Raw genomic sequence first — 14277 nt, 5'->3', positions numbered from 1 at the left:
TCTGGGATCAGGGACGGACTTGGTCCTCTCTGTCTCCGTGGCGCTGATCCTGAGGGTAGAACCGCGACTGTATCCCAATCCCAATCCGGATGAGAGAAAATGAAGAGTACGGTGTTAGAAGGCCTGAAGAACGGATGAGATTGCCGTGGCAGCAGGGAGTGAGTGACTGAGGTGGGCCTTGTTGAAACAGGTGACTTTAATTTCCCGTGAGCATTTTAAGAAATCCCTGGCCGGCCCACTCAGATTGTCCACCCTGTAATCGGGCAAATGACAACCTCTCAGGGCAGGCCCGGAGCGGATCTCCTTCTACCGTCTCCACGCCGTCTCCGTTGACATGACAAGTAAACGTCAAAACGATCAGAACCTTCAATCTGTTCCTGCAGCCTGGAAGACATTCGGTGCCGGCTGTTGAAAATGGCCACAGCAGGGCAGCACGGTGGCCTAGTGGTTAGCACAACCGCCTCACGGCGCCGAGGTCCCAGGTTCGATCCCGGCTCTGGGTCGCTGTCCGTGTGGAGTTTGCACATTCTCCCCGTGTCTGCGTGGGTTTCGTCCCCACAACCCAAAAATGTGCAGAGTAGGTGGATTGGCCATGCTAAATTGCCCCTTAATAGAAAAAATAATTGGGTAATCTAAATTAAAAAAAAAAAAGAAAATGGCCACAGCTGAAACCTTAATCCCCATCTTCAGGCTAGGAAAATAAAATGAAGGTTAGATCGCCATGACGACAGGTGCTGTTCAGCATGGCCGACACGAATTTTGAATTTCTGGCCTCCTTCAAGAAGAGCATTGACTGTATTGTTGGGGGCGGGGGTGGTAGCGGTAGAACTTTTTCTGTAGAATCCCGATAGTGCAGGGGGAGGCCATTTGGCCCATCGAGTCTGCACCGGCCCTGTAAAAGAGCGCTCTATCCCCCGCCGACCCACCCCCGTGAAACACGCAATGTGGATTACAGCGGTTCAAGAGGGTGATCATCACCACCTGCTCAATTAGGAATGGGCTATGCGAACAACAACCCCACAACCAAGAAAGCACAACAGCGCCTATACTTCCCCAGGAAACTAAGGGAATTCGGCATGTCCACATTAACTCTCACCAATTTTTACAGATACACCATAGAAACCAACCTATCGGGCTGCATCACAGCCTGGGTATGGCAACTGCTCGGCCCAAGACCGCAAGGAACTACAGAGAGTCGTGAACACAGCCCAGTCCATCACACGAACCTGCCTCCCATCCATGGACTCCATCTACACCTCCCGCTGCCTGGGGAAAGCGGGCAGCATAATCAAGGATCCCTCCCACCCGGCTTACTCACTCTTCCAACTTCTTCCAATCGGGCAGGAGATACAAAAGTCTGAGAACACGCACAAACAGGTTCAGAAACAGCTTCTTCCCCGCTGTTACCAGACTCCTGAATGACCCTCTTATGGATTGAGCTGGTCTCTATTCACACATCTTCTCGACTGAGTAGCACGGCACGCCGTATGCTTCACCCAATGTCGATGTGTATACATTGTGTATTTATTGTATGTCCTCTGTTTTTCATGTCTGGAATGATCTGCCTGGACCGTACGCAGAACAATACTTTTCACTGTACCCCGGTACACATGACAATAAATAGAAATGTAATTTAATAACGCCCACATTCTGGAAACATCAACACCCACATCAGGTGGCATGGCGGCACAGTGGTTAGCACCTCTGCATCACAGCGCCAGAGACGTGGGTTCGATTCCAGCCTCGGGTGACTGTCTTCTAGATGCACATTCTCCCCCGTGTCTGCGTGGGTTTCCTCCGGGTGCTCCGGTTTCCTCCCACAATCCAAAGATGTGCAGGTTGGGTGGATTGGCCATGCTAAATTGCTCCTTGGTGTCCAAAAACGTGCAGATTAGGTGGGGTTACGGGGATAGGGCAGGGGGGAGTGGGCGTAGGTAGGGTGCTCTTTCAGAGGGTTGGTGCAGACTTGATGGGCTGAATGGCCTCCTTCTCCGCTGTAGCACTTCTACGGTTCTACCTATTGGTTGACGGTTCCTGCTCTCAATGGCTGACACTCTCTGGATAAACTACATCCATTATCTGACTTACTCCAAAAACTGGGAAGAATCTGCCTTCCTTGATGGCTGAGTGGTTGAATGCCCTGCCACGCATGTCATGGGAGTGTCAACCTTGAAATCCCATTCTGCCCTGGGTTACCTCATCTCAGCACGGTGGGGAGGCGGGGGGGGGGGGGGGGGGGGGTGGCAAACCGGAACTGGCCTCAGTATCCTGTTTGCTCGGCAACGCTCCTGCTCCCCAGCCTAAACTATTGGCTGTTTGTGGGTTTTCAGGCACGACCTGTCTCAAAGGCGATGCCAGCTGCAGTCGGATAGCTCGCCTTCGGGCACGAAGACAAAGTTGGCACTGGGAGGGGCGGCCATTAGGGTAGGCTGCCAGGCCCCGAGGCCTGAGGAAACAGCACCTCATGGCGTCCCAGTGGCTTCAGGGCAGACAGCAGACTCGGTTCACGTTAGAACATTGGCTCAAGGATGAGGGGAATTGTTGCAATATTTCTGAAGAGGAGTAGGACGCAGCTGGAAGAGGCTGAGAATGGAACTGAAAGGAGTTTACCGTCTCCAATTACAGCCCCCAGACAGGGAGAGACAGGATCTGGGTGCCTGCTGCTTGCTTTCAACTTCTCTTCTTTCCCTAATTATGCTTTAAAAAAGATCAGGTGAAACAACTAATTTTATCATTGAACGTGGCCACAGTCCATATTGAGCAGGTACAGCACCCCATCCTGTACCTGTCCTGGGAGTGTTTGATGGGGACAGTGTAGAAGGAGCTTTACTCTGTATCTAACCCCGTGCTGTACCTGTCCTGGGAGTGTTTGATGGGGACAGTGGAGAGGGAGCTTTGCTCTGTATCTAACTCCGTGCTGTACCTGTCCCGGGAGTGTTTGATGGGGACAGTGTAGAGGGAGCTTTACTCTGTATCTAACCCCGTGCTGTACCTGTCCTGGGAGTGTTTGATGGGGACAGTGTAGAGGGAGCTTTACTCTGTATCTAACCCCGTGCTGTACCTGTCCTGGGAGTGTTTGATGGGGACAGTGTAGAGGGAGCTTCACTTTTTATCTAACCCTGTGCTGTACCTGTCCTGGGAGTGTTTGATGGGGGACAGTGTAGAGGGAGCTGTACTCTGTATCTAACCCCGTGCTGTACCTGTCCTGGGAGTGTTTGATGGGGACAGTGTAGAGGGAGCTTTACTCTGTATCTAACCCCGTGCTGTACCTGTCCTGGGAGTGTTTGATGGGGACAGTGTACCGGTGCAGTGTTCGTGGTTAATGAGTTAAAATCAGTCCCATGTGCACTGCCCACACGGATGCGTTCCTGGGAGGAATCAGCATTATCGGGAGAGGAGAGCTGACAGGGGTGGGGGAATAAAGAATTTCAGACTATTAGCCTATGTGTTGCTCATGATCTTCCTTTCTCAGCTCAGGCATGGCCTCGGAATAACTCGAAGGAAATCCAGGATTGAAGGGGTTAAAACTGAGCGAGTCACTTCTGATTGCAATGATTAGGCCAAGCCTTTGCTGGCTGTTTTATGGCAGACCTTTGAACCCCGGTGTCTCCTTTTACCAGGAGCTTCCACTTCAGAAGAGGATTACCTCATTGTTTGGAAGAAAGGCAGGGCAAATGTCAATGGAGGGAGTAAGAGGAGTGAGCCGGACTATCCCGGTGGGAGCTGGGAATTCCTTCGCTGTGGGAGGGCTCCGGGTCACTATCTGGAAGTCATTGCGGCCAGAAGCTTTTGAAAAAAGGTAGTCGAGTTAACAGGCCTGTCGTTTGGTCACAGGAAGTGGCACTAAGGGTTGAGCCGGCAATCGGGGAACGAATGAGAAACTGCCTTTCACGAGAGGAAAAAAAAGGGAGGAAGGTAGAATGAAAGGGAAATGTGCCCTCAAACACCACCTTAGATCTCTCAGAGATGTGTGAATGTCCTTCATGTACAATTATCCAGCAGCACTCAAGAAACCTTTTTAAAAAGAAATTTTAGAGTACCCAATTAAGTTTCCCAATTAAGGGGCAATTTAACGTGGCCAATCCACCTACCCTGCACATCTTTGGGTTGTGGGGGTGAGACCCACGCAGCCACGGGGAGAATGTGCAAACTCCACACGGGCAGTGACCCCGGGTCCAGGATTCAGATGGACAAAGGACAGCAGATGCCAGGGAGACATCACCGCCTATGAGCCACTCCTCTCTCCCGATGTTGGACACCCATGTCGGGTGGGGTCGAGGGTCGTTCAGGTTGACTTGGAGAGTGTGGGAACTGGGTCAGCAGTTCTGCACATCGCTGAAAACTAGCCCCTCACCGAACGGTCCCCTATTTGGTCTGAATTTCATTTTAATATTTGACCATGTAATATTTTCAAATTTGTCCAGATTTTGGACAATTCTGGTTTTGGATGTCCAGCGCACAGCCTTCTTCAGCGAGCGGTTCAAGCAGACTGCTCGGCACCGACTTCTTCAGGGCAATTAGGGGTGGGCAATAAAATATTGGTTTTGTCGACGAAAGCAGGAAGAATAGTCACCTTGTGGTACACTGACTTCTCATTGATTGGGTTTTCACACAGCAAGATCCAACAGTAAGATGATTGGCCGGTTAATCAGCGTGTGGTGGGGTTGGGCATCATTTCCAGGATGGGGCACCACTGGCTGGGCCACCATTTATAGCCCACCCCTAACGGCCTCTCAATCTCAGGGGGCATTTGGGAGGAAAGCACATTGCTGCGGTGTGGGGGGAGGGGGCTGTGGATTTGGGGTCACATTAGGGGCCAGACCAGGTAAGGACGGCAGATTACCTATTGGGACCAGAAGGGTTTTTAGGACAATGGCAATGGTTTCATCATGTGGAGATGCCGGCGTTGGACTGGGGTGAGCACAGTAAGAAGTCTTACAACACCAGGTTAAAGTCCAACAGGTTTGTTTCAAACACGAGCTTTCGGAGCACGGCTCCTTCTTCAGGTGAATGGAAAGGCTTGTTCCAGAAATGTTTATATAGACACAGTCAGAGATGCCCCGGAATGCGAGCACCTGCAGGCAATCAAATCATCAAAGATGCAGAGAGAGAGGTAACTCCAGGTTAAAGAGGTGTGAATTGTCCCAAGCCAGTTCAGTCGGTAGGCCTCTGCAAGTCCAGGCTTGTTGGTGGGGGCCGAATGTAATGCGACATGAATCCCAGATCCCGGTTGAGTCCGCATTCATGCGTGCGGAACTTAGCTATAAGTTTTTGCTCAGCAATTTTGCGTTGTCGCGTCTCCTGAAGGCCTCCTTGTAGAATGCTGACCCGGATATCAGAGGCTGAATGTCCTTGACTGCTGAAGTGTTCCCCAACTGGAAGGGAACAGTCCTGCCTGTTGATAGTCGCACGATGCCCGTTTATTCGTTGTCGCAGTGTCTGCATGGTCTCGCCAATGTACCACGCTTCGGGACATCCTTTCCTGCAGCGTATGAGGTAGACTACATTGGTCGAGTCGCACGAGTATGCGCCGCGTACCTGGTGGGTGGTGTTTCCACGTGTAATGGTGGTGTCCATGTCGATGATCTGGCATGTCTTGCAGAGATTACCCTGGCAGGGTTTTGTGGTGTTGTGGTTGCTGTTCTGAAGGCTGGGTAATTTGCTGCAAACAATGGTTTGTTTGAGGTTGCGCGGTTGTTTGAAGGCCAGTAGTGGGGGTGTGGGGATGACCTTGGCAAGATGTCCATCCTCGCTGATGATGTGTTGGAGGCTGCGAAGAAGATGTCGTAGTTTCTCCGCCCCAGGAAAGTACTGGACGACGAAGGGTACTCTGTCAGTGGTGTCCCGTGTTTGTCTTCTGAGGAGGTCGGTGCGGTTTTTTGCTGTGGCGCGGTGGAACTGTCGATCAATGAGTCGAGCGCCATATCCCGTTCGTACGGCCTTCAAACAACCGCGCAACCTCAAACAAACCATTGTTTGCAGCAAATTACCCAGCCTTCAGAACAGCAACCACAACACCACAAAACCCTGCCAGGGTAATCTCTGCAAGACATGCCAGATCATCGACATGGACACCACCATTACACGTGGAAACACCACCCACCAGGTACGCGGCGCATACTCGTGCGACTCAACCAATGTAGTCTACCTCATACGCTGCAGGAAAGGATGTCCCGAAGCGTGGTACATTGGCGAGACCATGCAGACACTGCGACAACGAATAAACGGGCATCGTGCGACTATCAACAGGCAGGAATATTCCCTTCCAGTTGGGGAACACTTCAGCAGTCAAGGACATTCAGCCTCTGATATCCGGGTCAGCATTCTACAAGGAGGCCTTCAGGAGACGCGACAACGCAAAATTGCTGAGCAAAAACTTATAGCTAAGTTCCGCACGCATGAATGCGGACTCAACCGGGATCTGGGATTCATGTCGCATTACATTCGGCCCCCACCAACAAGCCTGGACTTGCAGAGGCCTACCGACTGAACTGGCTTGGGACAATTCACACCTCTTTAACCTGGAGTTACCTCTCTCTCTGCATCTTTGATGATTTGATTGCCTGCAGGTGCTCGCATTCCGGGGCATCTCTGACTGTGTCTATATAAACATTTCTGGAACAAGCCTTTCCATTCACCTGAAGAAGGAGCCGTGCTCCGAAAGCTCGTGTTTGAAACAAACCTGTTGGACTTTAACCTGGTGTTGTAAGACTTCTTACAATGGTTTCATCGTCATCTTTAGACTTTTAATTCCAGCCTTTAAAAAAAATAAATTTAGAGTAGTCAATTATTTTTCTTTTCCAAGTAAGGGGCAATTCAGCGTGGCCAATCCACCTAACCAGCACATCTTTGGGTTGTGGAAGTGAAACCCACGTAGACACCGGGGTGCGGGGGAGGAGGGGGCGATTCTCCCAAATGGAGGCCAAGTGTTCGCGCCGTCGTGAACGCCCTCGCGTTTCATGATGGTGCGAACCGGGCCCACGTACGACCGATTCTGTCTGCCACAGGGGGCCAGCACGGCGCTGGAATGGTTTATGCCGCTCCAGCCTCCCTTCCTGGCGCCAAATGGGCGCCGCGCCAACCTGGGCATGTACGGGGGACTTCTTTAGCGCGCCGGCCCCGACTCAACATGGCGGCGGTGTTCAGGGGCTGGCCGAGTCTCACAGGGACTCCCGCCATTGGCTGTTGTGTTTCCAGCCACCTCAGTCCTAAACCTCTCGACTTCACTCCCAAAACCTCTTCTTCTTTAAGACCCAGCTATTTGACCAAGCTATTGATCACCTGCCCTAGTGGGCGGCACGGTAGCCCAGTGGTTAGCACTGTGGCTTCACAGTGCCAGGGACCCAGGTTCGATTCCCGGCTTGGGTCACTGTCCGTGCGGAGTCTGCACGTTCTCCCCGTGTCTGCGTGGGTTTCCTCCGGGTGCTCCGGTTTCCTCCCACAAGTCCCGAAAGATGTGCTGTTAGGTGAATTGGACATTCTGAATTCTCCCTTTGTGTACCCGAACAGGCGCCGGAATGTGGCGACGAGGGGATTTTCACAGTAACTTCACTGCAGTGTTAATGTAAGACTACTTGTGACAATAATAAAGTTTAGCATTATTATAATGTTTCCTCCTGTGGCTCAGTGTGAATTCTGTTTAATAAATGTAATAATCCCCACAAGGGAACACCCCATGGGACTCGTGGAATATGAGTTCCCCCACTGGTGGGCAGAGTTCCCCCCCCCCACAAGCTGTGGATGATAAGAACTCAGTTTAAAGGCCGGCCCAGGCAGGGACCGGCATGTTGGTTGTCCCAACAGGACTGCGCTGTGTAAATATATTCACTGCGTGACGACTGGGAGACTTGGATCCTAAGCATTGGGCAATTTAAAGGTTAAAACCCAGGGTGTGTTTGACTGCAGTGGTCATGTTTTCGGGAAAAATAATTCTGTTTTGCGGGTCCTGGGTGTTTCCAGCAGCCGTCAGGTGAAATTGACAAAGATTGTGTTTTTTCAGTCCAGGCTGTGGTTTGCCTGGGGGAGTCCCTGGGGAGTAAAAAGTGCTTTTGGAGCGATGTGAATGTATTGGAGAGGATCCAGAAAAGAGTGATGAAAGTGGTTTGGGAGATGAGGAAACGGCTGAGGCTGTTGCCCCGAGAGATGAAGTCAGGGTGGCTCTGAATGTAGCGGATTGGATGATGCCAGCCCCACCGGCTGAATACTCGAGATCCCAGAGGACGCAGATTTGAGGCGATTGGCCAAAGAACCAAAGAGGGAGCCCGATGTAAAAATATCTTCACCCAGCGGGTGGTTGGAATCTGGAATGCGCTGCCTGAGAGAGGAGGGGGAGGAGGGGGGGGGGGGTGCGGAAGCAGGTTTGTTTCAAGCACAGAGGATGTGGGCAAAAACTCAGCAGGTCCGGCAGGGTCTGTGAGGAGAGAGAATCAGGGTTAACGTTTCGAGTCCCGCACGGCTCTTCATTAGAACTAAAAAGTGGGTGGGGGGGGGGGGGGGGGGGGGGGGGGTGGAGGAAATATGTTGTATATTACCATGGGTGGCATGGTAACACAGTGGTTAGCACTGTTGCTTCAAAGTGCCAGGGACCCGGGTTCGATTCCCGGCTTGGGTCCCTGTCTGTGCGGAGCCTGCACGTTCTCCCCGTGTCTGCGCGGGTTTCCTCCGGATGCTCCGGTTTCCTCCCACAAGCCCCGAAAGACGTGCTTGTTAGGTGAATTGGACATTCTGAATTCGGCCTCTGTGTACCCGAACAGGCGCCGGAATGTGGCGACTAGGGGCATTTCACAGTAACTTCATTGCGGTGTTAATGTGAGCCGACTAGTGACGCTAACAAAGATTATTATTATTATTAAACTGTCTCTGGAAGAGATTGCAACAAGATGTAGGTACCTTAAGAGCAAGGGACATGATGGCCTGGTGTGGGAAGGATGTGTGGGGAGCACTTGTATAAATGCAAGTTGTTGTTGAGTGGTCGCCTCTTCCTGCCTTGGGAAGATAGGGGGGTGTGTGTGTGGGGGGTGGGGGTGGGGGGAGGCAGGGGTCGTGCAGGGTGGGGGGGAGAAGGTAAAACTCTTTTGAGAGGGGAACATTACGGAGACCAGAATTATGCAGAATCGCTCTTCGTTCCCAGGGTCTCAGGGTGCAATGTGACCCGACTGGGGCTCTCCAAGGCTTAAGGTCAGCATCTAAAAGCCTTCAGCTGTTATCAGGCCAGGGGCCTGGACAATATCAAGGGCCAGTGAAAGGGAAAACAGGTGCCTTCGAGACAGGGAGACTGAGAATATTAAATAAAACGCTTCTCCCTTCCCATCCTGAAAACAAATGAGATGCATTCCAGCTGTTGCTGGTATCGCGTGCCCAGATGTTGGAATGGTAAAGAATGATTTTCTTTCTCCCACCCTCGATGACAGTGAGTCTCCCCTCACCGCCCGCCTTTCTCAAATATTGCACCCCTGTTTGCCATGTGCCAATTTAAAGGCATTCCCGAAACTGGATAGCTTTACTCAATGGGACCTCTACCCATCTTCAGTCTAATCAATTCCGACCTCAGCACCTCTCCTGCTTATCGTACTTATCAATAGACTTGGAGGTGTCGGGTAACTCCCTCCCAAAATCTGCCACTCTTCCAAATCAGTCATCCGTTCCCCCAATTGTTCCCTTCCCCAAACAGCCACTCCCTGAATCCAGCCATCCTGTCCGCCAGCCACTCCCCCAACCAGCCCTGCTCCAAACTAGGTCACCCCTCCCCCAACCATCCTCTCTCTCAACCATACCACCCCCAAACCATCCCTCCACTTCCCTAATCAACCCATTCTACAGCCATCGCCCTCCCCAACCAGCCATCCCCTCCCCCCAGTAACCCCTTGCCCAACTATCCCCTTCCCAAACAAGCCATCCTCCCGCCAGTAACCCCTCCCCCGCTATCCCTCCCTCAAATCAACCATCCCCCTCCCCGGTCAACCTTCCATGAGCTAAACCCCTCCCCCAAATCAGCCAGACCCTACCCAACTATCCCCCTCCCCAACTATCCCCCTCCCCCAGCTATCCCCCTCTCCAAACCAGTCATCCCCTACCCCAAACATTCCCTCCCCCAATCATACCCCTTCCCCAATCGACCCCTCCCCTAGCTAACCTTCCCCAATCAACCCCTCCCCAGCTAACCCCCAATCGACCCCTCCCCCAGCTAACCTTCCCCAATCGACCCCTCCCCCAGCTAAACTTCCCCATCGACCCCTCCCCCAGCTAACCTTCCCCCATCGACCCCTCCCCCAGCTAACCTTCCCCAATCGACCCCTCCCCCAGCTAACCCCCAATCGACCCCTCCCCCCAGCTAACCTTCCCCAATCGACCCCTTCCCCAGCTAAATTTCCCCAATCAACCCCTCCCCCCAGCTAACCTTCCCCAATCGACCCTCCCCAGCTAACCCCCAATCGACCCCTCCCCCAGCTAACCTTCCCCCATTGACCCCTCCCCCCAGCTAACCTTCCCCAATTGACCACTCCCCCAGCTAACCTTCCCCCATCGAACCCTCCCCCAGCTAACCCCCAATCGACCCCTCCCCCAGCTAACCTTCCCCAATCGACCCCTTCTCCAGCTAAATTTCCCCAATCAACCCCTCCCCCAGCTAACCTTCCCTAATCGACCCCCCCCCCCCCCCCCCCCCCACCAGCTAACCTTCCCCAAAATTGGCTATTGCCTTTCCTGAGAATATTAGGACGAGGAGCAAGATTCGGCCATTCAGCCCCTCGATCCCGCTCCACCATTTAATACAATCAAGGCTGATCTCATCTCGGCCTCCTCCACTTTCGTGCCCGCTCTCCAGGACCCCTCAACCCACGATCCAGCCGTGCCTATATCACTGCAGGCGCTGCATTGGTTACAACGCACATTGGTACCACCCTGAGATTGTGCGAACTGCCAAATGAACACACGTTTATTCGTCATGGCTGATTAAACTACCAATAACCACATACAGTGAGCCTCCGCTGGCATGAGACCATGGGATTATAGGAAACAGGAGGAGTAGTATTCAGTCATTAAGAGAGGCTGTTTTCCCGGCAGCAGGGACGGCTGAGGGGGGGGGGGATCAGATTGAGGTCTGTCAAATTATGAGTGGCACATATAGGGTGGATAGGAAGGAACGTTTGCCCCTAGTGGAGGGATCAATAACCAGGGGGTATAGATTGAAGGTCGGGAAAGAGATTTTGAGGGGATGTGAGGCAAATCCTTTTCCCCCAGAGGATGATGGGAATCTGGAACTCGCTGCCTGAAAGGGCGGTGGAGGCGGGAACCCTCACAACATTGAAGAAGCGTTCCGGTGAGCACTCGGAACGTCCCAGCGACACAAGGCTACTCACCAAGTGCTGGGAAATGGGATTAGAGTAGATAGGGGCCTGATGGCCGGCACAGCCACGTCGGGCCGAAGGGCCTCTTTCCATGCTGTAAAAATCCTATGACTCTCGGAGTAGGCCACTCGGCCCCTCGAGCCTGTTACGCCATTGAGTCAGATCATGGCCGATCTGATTGTGGCGGTAATTCCACATTCCTGCCTGTCCCCCTGTAGCCATCTCGGATGGGCAGCTGCAAAGGACCATGGGAATTATGGCCAACCCAGGTCTCAGACAGACTCAGAGCCTGTGTGTATTTGCAACCCAGATAGCTAGACGCGATTGAAACCCCCACTCGTTTGCAATCAAATGGCCCATATCCCCAGGACAAAAGGACTGTACTCAGGTAACCGATACAGATACAGACTAATCGGCGTCACTCCCTTTACTCAGGGAGCCCAAACAGCCAAGGTCAATGACCGCTAAGGACATGCCCAGCCATCAAGGCACCCGCCCCTTTATTGGCCAAAATCGAAGGCAGTGATCGAAGCCTGTAGAATTATTGGGTCCAAGTTAAGGACTGCCCGAAAGAGCGCAAAATTCCAGAGGGATAAGAAGAGACACAGCCATGTGCTCGGTCTCTCTTGGATCTGGCCTATGCCAACCCAAGTGCAGCATAATGACCTGACAAGTTCAAGACCAACGATCGCTACCAGGTGGATGAGCCCAGCAGAAACAGAGCCACTTCTTCCGCCCAGCCACACAAGATCCGGACAAAGGCCTTGTCCATCTGCATAGAGCCGGTTGCCCTGAAGTTAAGTACAGGTTATTGTAGTTGTTAGGTGTAGTTTAACTTGTAGTGTTTTGTGTTGCATGTCGAAGTAATCCTTGTGTGTAAATAAACTATCATTGAACTAGAACTGACTAACTGGTTGGGTGGTCCTTTGATCGATATCCGGTAAAGCCTTGTGGTGGTATCATTTGATACCTGGCGACTCTAAAGGGCATCATTATTAATTGGCAACATTCCTGGCGACTCTGGTGCCGATTGGCATCACCCCTATAAATCCTGGACTCTGTAACTCAGTCCTACGGACCCGGACGCCGCTGCTGTCGGGGAAGAGCATTCCACAGTCAAAGGACCCGCCGAAAGAAGAAATTCCTCAATCCCCATCTCCATCTAAGTGGGAATACTCCTTGGGCGGGATTCTCCGCCCGTCAGCCAGCCCCGTTTTCCGACGCGACGCGCCCCCCGCCAGCAGTGGGATTCTCCATTCCCGCAGCCGGTGTTTCCCATTGTGGCCCCCCCCCCTCCCACGGGAAACCCGCGGCGTGGGCGCACTGCCAGTGACGCGGAGGAACCTAGCGATGGAGATTCCCGCAAACTGTCCCCCCCCCCCGTCCCCCCCCCCCCCCCCGTCCCCCCCCGTCCCCCCCCCCCCCCGGCCCCCCCCCCCCCCCCCCCCGCCCGTCCCCCCCCCCCCCCCCCCGGCTCTAGATTCCCACACCACGAGGAAACGTTCCCTCAGCTTAGACGCTGTCGAAACCCCTTCAGGGTCCATAGAATCTCAACAGTGCAGGAGGAGGCCATTCGGCCCATCGAAAGTCTGCAACGATCGTCTGAAAGAAGGCCGTAACCTGTACACCTTTGGACTGTGGGGGGGGGGGGAAACCGGAGCACCCGGAGGAAACCCACGCAGACACGGGGAGAACGTGCAGGTTCCGCACAGAGAGTGACCCAAGCCGGGAATCGAACCCGGGTCCCTGGCGCCATAGGGCAGCAGTGCTAACCACTGTGCTGCCCCATGTCCGCATCGGACAACCCGTCCATCCCAGGAAGCAGGCATGTGAACATTCTCTGGACCGCCTCTAGGGACTGGAGGAACCGGAGCGTTCTGATAATTCCGGACCTGCTCTTCCGAGAGAGCCGGTGCCATCTGTGTGGGAAGCACCGGAAAAAGGGATCGTTGATCTTTCCTGCAGGGAAGCCTCCTCATTCGATGTCCCAAATCCTCCACGCCCCATCAAGAGTTCTCGTTATTGGAAAATTCTTAGCGTGATCCGAGTTATTGAAGGTTGTCTGGGAGAGCAGCAGTTAGTTGCAACATGTTGTAACGGACTTAGCCAAATGCATCTCATTTCAGATAAAACCTTTCTATCCTTCAGGCTATTTTGGCAATGAAAGCCAAACAGTACCTGTCTCTCAACCAATGCATTGAATGCTAAAGTAAATACATTCCAGATCCAAGTGCAGCACTCCTGTTAACCCATTTAGCCCCATGCACAGAATCCCAGCTAACCAACTCTTTCCTACTCTTCCGCATTGCTCTGAATGGCAATCGCCACATTCCCTTCCCATTTAGCCCTAATTCGCACCATCCCATTGATTCCAATTTGGTCCCATTTAATAATCTTTATTGGTGTCACAAGCAGGCTCACATTAACACTGCAATGAAGTTACTGTGAAAGCCCCTCGTCGCCACATTCCGGCGCCTGTTCGGGTACACGGAGGGAGAATTCAGAATGTCCAATTCACTTAACAAGCACGTATTTCGGGACTTGTGGGAGGAAACCGGAGCACCCGGAGGAAACCCACGCAGACACGGGGAGAACGTGCAGACTCCGCACAGACAGTGACCCAAGCCGGGAATCGAACCCGGGACCCTGGCGCTGTGAAGCAACAGTGCTACCCACTGTGCTACTGTGTCACCATCTGCATTGTACGGTGTCCCAATGGGAATAAGTCTTCACTGGCATTGTATGAGTTCCCAAGTGGATCGAACCCTTTCTCATTGATTTTTAAAAAAATATAAATTTCGAGTACCCAATTAATTTTTTTCCAATTAAGGGGCAATTTAGCATGGCCAATCCACCTACCCTGCACATCTTTGGGTTGTGGGGGCGAAACCTACGCAAACACGGGGAGAATGTGCAAACTCCACACGGACAG

Source organism: Scyliorhinus canicula, chromosome 27 (assembly GCF_902713615.1).
Source record: "Scyliorhinus canicula chromosome 27, sScyCan1.1, whole genome shotgun sequence".
Classification (NCBI taxonomy): domain Eukaryota; kingdom Metazoa; phylum Chordata; class Chondrichthyes; order Carcharhiniformes; family Scyliorhinidae; genus Scyliorhinus; species Scyliorhinus canicula.
Note: the sequence above shows the minus strand (reverse complement) of the source record.